This window comes from Adiantum capillus-veneris, chromosome 5 (genome assembly GCF_014529385.1).
Source record: "Adiantum capillus-veneris isolate H3 chromosome 5, ASM1452938v2, whole genome shotgun sequence".
NCBI lineage: Eukaryota > Viridiplantae > Streptophyta > Polypodiopsida > Polypodiales > Pteridaceae > Adiantum > Adiantum capillus-veneris.
The window spans coordinates 42,992,324-43,000,282 of NC_140935.1; the positions used below are offsets into that span (position 1 = coordinate 42,992,324).

At 38.1% G+C, this 7,959-nt stretch overlaps 1 pseudogene; it reads right to left on the reverse strand.

Moving 5' to 3' along the window:
• Window positions 1-917: 917 nt before the first annotated feature.
• On the reverse strand, window positions 918-5,120 carry LOC147457209 (uncharacterized; annotated as a pseudogene).
• Between the last annotated feature and the right edge of the window lie 2,839 nt (window positions 5,121-7,959).

Here is a 7,959-nt window from a genome sequence, read left to right on the forward strand (position 1 = left end):
CTACACCAATAACTCTTGGCTATGGAATGAAAATCCAACCAGAGCCAAGCTTCAATGGCATTCTCATCTCCTCTACCATGCTAATTACTAAGCTAAGTTATGCTATTAGAGTGATTATGTGAGGAGAATACTTCTTTCTCGTAAGCTACATATTCTTCCTCTCAATCATCCTCATTCCCTGCTAGCTCTCACCATTTTTGAAGGTGTGTGAGGTCTTGGGGCTGAAGTAGGGACACTAGATGTGTTTTTCAAGCAGAATTTTGTGCATGAAGCTTCCATCTTCATTGCACCAACGAGTTTTGTCAAGGAACACAAGAATTGTATTTTACAAAAGTCTCCTTTGATGGGAGAAGCTATAATACAAAGCCTTTATGGAGGGGGGACCGGCTCCATGTAAATCCGGTCCTCAACTGTTGTCAATTGTTCTATTTCTCTTTCTTTCCAAGTATTGTCAATGCCAAATTAGCTAGGTGTAAATTGCTATGTTTCTTCCTGAAACTAAGTACTTTCTCTATGCTCATTAGGAACTTGTTCTTAATGAAATGCTCACTATGTTATCAATTTCCGCTACACACAAGTTACTAGTGCATTAAATGTTACATTACAAATCTATAATCTCTGCTCCAATTGGAGATCGTATGTAGGAGTTATGGAAGGCCGAAACTCCTAAAGTTTTTCACTCTCTTTCTTGGGAGAAAAGTGCATCCTTTGACCACTCTTACACCTCTCTTACACACCCACCATTCTTCCACACATGGTATGCATCTATTTGTCAAAATGTTAATCACCTCCATAATCTCATGGAAAATAAAGAGGCCCTCCTAGACCCCATCCTCTTTCTTATGTAAAACTTATTTTAGTTAACTTAGCAACACAATTATATCTATACATAAATCATTATATTTTACAAAAATCCATTAATCTAGATACATCATGACTTTGTCCTTGAGACTGCTTTTTTTCTTCGGTTGGGTGCCATCCAAAGTCATTTGATACAGATAGAACCAAATCCAGTATATTAGCCTCCCATAAGGTTACTATGCTTTTTTTTACATCTTGCACTGAATTTTGCAAGATTCCTAACCTGGTATTTACAGTTTTACTCAAGGTTGGCCCAAAGATTATTCTGAGCATGTCATCAAAAACATTCTCTACCCTCCCCAAGAAAATTAAACCCTTTGTGGTTCCCATGGACACATGAGTCAGTACCAAGTTATGTGCTAGCCTAAGAATGAAATGTGTGTACATATCACCTAGAAAAGCTAGAGGAAATTTGTGACATGTATGAGGAACCCTTGCCATCTAATCCTTTCATTCAATCTCATTCCATCGCTAAGCTCAAAAAATGGAGCCCTTTCTTTTGGAAGCTACTATATTTTTGTGCGGTTCATCATTGATGACATTGTCCCTTGACTGATTATGCCTAGGCTCATTAATGTTATTTCCCTTTTTTATTTCCAGATGTTGCGATAAATGTCCAAAAAGACTTTCAACAATTATGCAACCACTTCTAGCTTATAAAATGTTGACGTAAGCTTGTAGCTTGCACTCATGGTGAGAATAGACCCTTAATCCAAGCATGCACCATTTATGCATAGTCATATTTTTCCTACGAGACCTATATGCAGGCTCACACATGCTTCTTTGCTAATTCACACATGCTCTACAATTACAATCACATATTATTTGGTGTACCCTACATGCTACTTGATCTTTTCCCATATGTGGTGCATATCACTTTTCAACATTTTATTGCCACCTTCCATTTTGAATCTATATAAGGCCAGCATGCTTAACTTTTCTCTCTCTCTCTCTCTCTCTCTCTCTCTCTCTCTCTCTCTCTCTCTCCAAAATTCTAATGATCAATCAAGCAAGCTCATTTCCTTTTATATTGAACAGTACATTCTTTCTGATAATTATTGTTTATTGATATATATCTTATACTAAAGTGAATTCCTTGTTGGTCTATCACTGTGAGGCCATTCATGTGGTATCAAAGCTAATGTGCAATTAGGGTTTCCTGGTTACACCGGTTAGATCTCTATGCAAGATTTAGTGTTCTCTCTCTCTCTCTCTCTCTCTCTCTCTCTAAGCACTAAATGGATTCATAACTCTTTAAGAATAGGATAATTAAGCTCAAGACTAATTATCTCTCTCCTTGGATCTGGCTATGTCTATATGTTCATTATCCTAGCCAATGTTTAGGGATAATTAGATTGAGCATTATAATATGTGTGATTTTTCTTCTTTATTAAGGCTTGCTTGATTAAGTTTTATTTCTTCCTCTTCCTACTTTCTCTAGGTCTATATGTTCATTATCCTAGCCAATGTTTAGGGATAATTAGATTGAGCATTATAATATGTGTGATTTTTCTTCTTTATTAAGGCTTGCTTGATTAAGTTTTATTTCTTCCTCTTCTTACTTTCTCTAGGTCGAGTTACCCTACTTGATTGAACTATTGAAATGCATTTGTGCGCATATTTTCTTTTGCAAAATGTTTAAATGCACAAATTTATGTCGCATTTGAATCAAGCATTAAACAATAGAACATCTCAAGGTAATTTTTTTCATACGTTTTGTACCTGATTTCTTTTCAAAATCTTGTTGTAAATCTTTGCTTTGTATGTGAGTCAGTGAGTGTGTGTGTGTGTGTGTTTCCCTCGTTTTTTTTCTTTTAAAAGTGTGTGGATGTGTGGATTAAAAGCCAAATGAAATTTTCTTTTCTAATTCTCTTTGAAATCCAACTACCCTTTTGTTGAAGCCTAAAGCTTCGAGGGCTTTTACTTTGAAATAATCCTATTTAAAGCAGCCCTTCCCATTGAAACCTTTTGGTACCTTTTGCCCTTTAAGAATTCAAAATTATTCAAGGCCACGCTCTTGTACTATCAATGACTCCAACACACTAGCATAAAAAAATGCGAAGAAAGTTCACTACTTTCATGGAAAATTAATCTCCACAGAGCCTAAACACAAAAGCAATGTATGTCTTATCCAATCCCAAGATTACTCAAGTAGTCCCAAGCCATGGGATTCCATGAGCTTATTTTTTCATACCCATAGTCCTGAAATCTAATATCTAGCGAGCCCAAATGATTTTCTCATATTGAAGTGATCATTTAATGTGGGAAAATAAATGGGAACAAGAGTTAAAATATAGACATGTGCTTTGAGATCTAGCTCATCACAAGACCAAAGGGAGAGAAGGAAATGGGTCCAAAAGGAAGATGGTATATCAAAGAGCAATGACCAGATAATGGAGCTTAAAATACCTTAGGGATAGCTTCTTAAAAGACCTCCTAAGGTTACTGTTAGAAGTCCTTATACCTAGGATCTTAGGCAAGCTAGGGCTGACCTTGATGTGGGAACCCTTCCCAATCTTGAGGTGCTTGTCATGCATGTTGACTAAGGTGCTTAAGGTTCTTTCCATGCTTGTTGACTAAGGTGCTTGAACTGCAGCTTGTCATGCTTGATGATTAAGGTGCTTCAGGTACTTGGGGCCCAAGGTGCTTGAGGGGCTTTAAAGTCAAACAAGGACCTACAAAAGAGGGGGCGAGCCTAGAGAGTAGGGGATGGGATTGAATAGTCTTTCCCTCACCCAAGGGACACCCCTTTCTCAAGAGGCATATGGGACACATGTCAAGCTCCTAGCTAGGTTGCCCCATAGTGTGCCTAAAGCCTATTGGATGGCCTTGAGAGAGGTCCAATGAGAATTTAGTTGAATTAAATAATTGTTTAAGAATTATTCAAAACATTTATCTCAAAGGGGAAATGAGGAAACTTGTCCAAAGGATACCTCTATTGCTTAAAATGACCTAGGCTTGTGATTGGCTAGGCTTGACATGAGCCAATGAGCTTCAAGCATGAGCTACAAGGAGGGGTCCACCCAAGCAAGGAGGGGGATGTGCTTGCAAGATATACACCCTCACACACACTCAAACACACTCTCATTGTGTGAAGCAAGAAACAATGAGAAGCAAGAACTTCACCTCCTTCTCCAAGATTGTTGAGAAGTTGAGAGCCTACACCAACACCTCTTGGCTATGGAATGCAAATCCAACCAAGGGCCATGCTCCAAATCAAAAGCTTGTCATCTTCTTCAACTCCATTACTATGCTACTATGCTATGCTAAGCTACAAGAATAACACAAGTGAGGAGATTACTTCTTTCTCGTATGGTACTTCTTCTTCCTCTTCCCTTCCCTCACTCCCTTCTAGCTCTCTCCACCTTTGAAGGTATTTGAGGTCTTGGGATTGAGGCCGGGGATAAATTTAATGCTTTTGCAAGTTAATTAAGGGCATAATTTTGGTGTATGAAGTGTACCATCTTCATTGCACCAACGAGGTCTCAAGGAACACAAAGTTGTATTGTACCAAGTATCTCTTTATGGGGGAATCTATAATACAAAATCCTTTTGGAGGGGGGACCAGCTCCTCATAAATTTGGTCCTCGACTGTTGTCAATTTCTCTAATCCTTTCTCTCTCTTTTACAAGTATTGTTCCTGCCAAGCTAATTAGGTGAATGTTCATTTTTCTACCTTTGATCAATTACTCTTCTTATGATCTTTAAGAATTTTCTTAAAGGAAATGCTCACTATTATTATTTCAATTTCCACTACAATCAATGTTATAGCAATATACCATTACACATATTGCATCCATCTTTGCATATATGGTTGAAAGCATGTTAACGTATCACACATTTTCATGTCCCGAACTGCTAGCTAGCACAATTTTGACATATGCTAGCTAGTACAATAACATGAGCTACATCTCCAAGATCTATGACATATGATATATGATATATCTCCAAGATCTTGAAACAAGGAATTCAAATGTACAACCTCCGACAAATTTTGATATAAGTTGTAAAACTTTTACCGGACGCCCAACTTTTTTTAAATATGCTAACTATTAGCACAAAAAGCGTGACACGTTAACATGCTTTCACCCATATACAAGCATTACGTCCACCAAAGTGTGGCTTGACTACAAATTTTAGAATGATATTATATGCACAAGACCCAATTCAAAACCTAGTGCACGCACATATGTATCACCATCAAAATCCTCCAGATTCCCAAAAATCAAGGAAGTTAATGCATAAAAGACGAGGTCCATAGTTACTTAAATAAAGTGATGACCTACATTTGTGAGTGTTGAGACATTGTCTAAACTATATAATTTGAAGGTAAGACCTACACTATCTTAATGCATCAGATTCGATCTTTATGAGCCCTATGTAGATGCCCGATGTAATCCATATTAGACTCCTAATCATAATCCATTCCCTTGTGTAAGCTTCAACTTATAGGGATGTTTATTAAGGTAAGGTTATAGCTTCCACTCACGTGAAAAGTTAAAACAAACCCTTAAGTCAAGCATGCACCATCTCTCTCTCTCTCTCTCTCTCTCTCTCTCTCTCTCTCTCTCTCTCTCTCTCTCTCTCTCTCTCTCTCTCTCTCTCTCTCTCTCTCTCTCTCTCTCTCTCTCTCTCAAATCTTTTTCTATTTTACATTCTTGTAAGTTTGTACATCTATATGTTTTGGTATTTTTTACAATGCATCAATGTACTATTGCATTTGCCTTTGTAATGGCTTTGACATTGATAAGATCTCTTCCAAAAGTTTTTGTTTCAATATACCCCAAGAAAAATGAAAGACCTTAGCAAGATTATCAAAAATTACAGCATTCCTAGCTTGCCAAATAAAAGAGATCATCCATATTCTAAGATTCAGCAAGCATAGTCGATCAAGACCAATATCCTCTACATACCAAATAGCATTTTAAAATTAGTTATTTTAAACATACAATAGTCTTGGAGAGTTTTCCACCATACTTTAACTTGATGACAATAAAGGAAAGGGTGTTTCATGGTTTTCAACTTCTTACATCTGATACAATTTCCATGCATTACATTTTTCCCGGCTAACAATTCCCCAACGGATAGTGCTCTAGTCATAATTCTCCACACAAAAAATTTGTTCTTAAATGCAAAATGCACACTCCAAATAAGCCTGATTCTTTGCATCTATTATTGGTAATTGTTTGTTGTTGAGCCCCAAATCATGTTACATCTATTGTGTATTGAGCTATCAAGTAGAAGGATCTAGTAGAAGACTTGAGTAGGAGAAGTCCACCAATTAGCTGAAGAGTTGCACAACTCCCAATCTCTCTCTCTCTCTCTCTCTCTCTCTCTCTCTCTCTCTCTCTCTCTCTCTCTCTCTCTGATGTACTATTAGCATGGATTAATTAGGGGATACATTATTAGCATGGATTAATTAGATGCACTATTTTCATGAAATAATTTGGATTTCATCATTTACTAGAGATTGCACCAAGATTCTATGCCTTTAGTGGTCATGTATATTAATCACAGTAATTCTTTCACAATTGAAAATAGATGAAACATATGCTATATTAAGGAACTAATGAAAATGTGCATATTTGTATTCAAGTCATGATGTCAAAAAAGAGATCCAATAAGAATCAATGTGTTCCCAAAGGGGAAGCAACACAAAACCACAAGTCAAATGTCTCACAACCTATTATATCTCTAGGATCAAAGGGATGTATTGAAGTTGGGCTGGCGTGCTCCAAAGGTAAAGACACCCACCTTGCATGCCTTTTTCATTACAACAAAAGCTTTCAACAGAGAGTATGGTGTAATGGAATTGACCTATTTAACTTGAGAATAGCGGAAATTAATGAGAGTACTTTTAAAGAAAAAACTTTGTGAGCATAACGGGTGAACATAATTGAAGATAGCAACATAATCATAGCAATTAGTTAACTTGGCATGAACAATAATTTTGCAAGAGAGAGAATTTAGAGAACATGACAACAGTTGAGGACCGGATTTATGTGGAGCCGGTCCCCCCTCCAATAGGCATTTGTATTATGATTTCTCCCATTAAGAGAGACTTGTTACAATACAGTCTTTTTGTTCCTTGTGACCTAGGTGATGCAATGAAGATGGAAATCTTCATGCATCACAAACATAACATAAACTTGAAGAAAGATTTAACTATCTTAAGCCTCAGTCCCAAGACCTCAAACACCTTCGAAGGTGGAGAGAGCTAGCAGGGAATGAGGGTAGGGAAGAGGAAGAAGAAACATTTCATAGGAGAAAGAATTAATTCCTCACTTATCATACTCTTGTTGCTAGCATACATAATAGCATAGTAATGAAGAAGAAGGAGATGGCAAGCTTAAGCATTGAAGCATGGCTCTTGGTTGGATTTGCACTCCATAGCCAAGAGTGTTGGTGTAGGCTCTCAACCTCTACTTGCTTGGAGAAGGAGAGGGAGCTCTTGCACTTTGCATAGCACACAATGAGAGTGTTTGTGAGTGTGTGTGGGTGAGTATACCCCCTAAGCATCCCCCTAGCCTTCTTGGGTTGACCCCCGCTTGTAGCTCATGCTTGAAGCTCATTGGACCCCTCCAGGCCTAGCCAATCATGAGCAGGAGGCATTACAAGCAGTAGGGGTAGCCTTGAGACAAGTGTTCCCCCTTTCCCCTTTGAGAGAGAGGGCTAGATAAATTCTAAATAAATTAACTAAATCTCCTAAATTACTATTGGACCCCTTGGGTGGCCAATTAATAGGATTCAGGCATCTCATGAAGGTAACATAGGTAGGGGCCTGACATGTGTCCCTGCTGCCTCTTCAAGCTTGGGCCTTCCTTGTGTGTGTGAGTGTGTGTTCTCTCTCTAGCCCCTAGGAAAAGGGCTCGCCCCCCTCTTTGTAGAGATCCTTTTGACTTTTTGTGCTCAAACAACTTAGTCATCAAGCATGACTAAGCACTTGGACTAGGGGGTATTCCCACAAGCATCTCAGGCAAGCTTGTCAAAGCACCTCAAGTACCTTAATCATGTAGCAAGTCAAGCACCTCAAGCATGTAGCAGATCAAGCACCCCAATCACCTTAATCAAGCACCTCAAGCATGACAAGCACCTCAA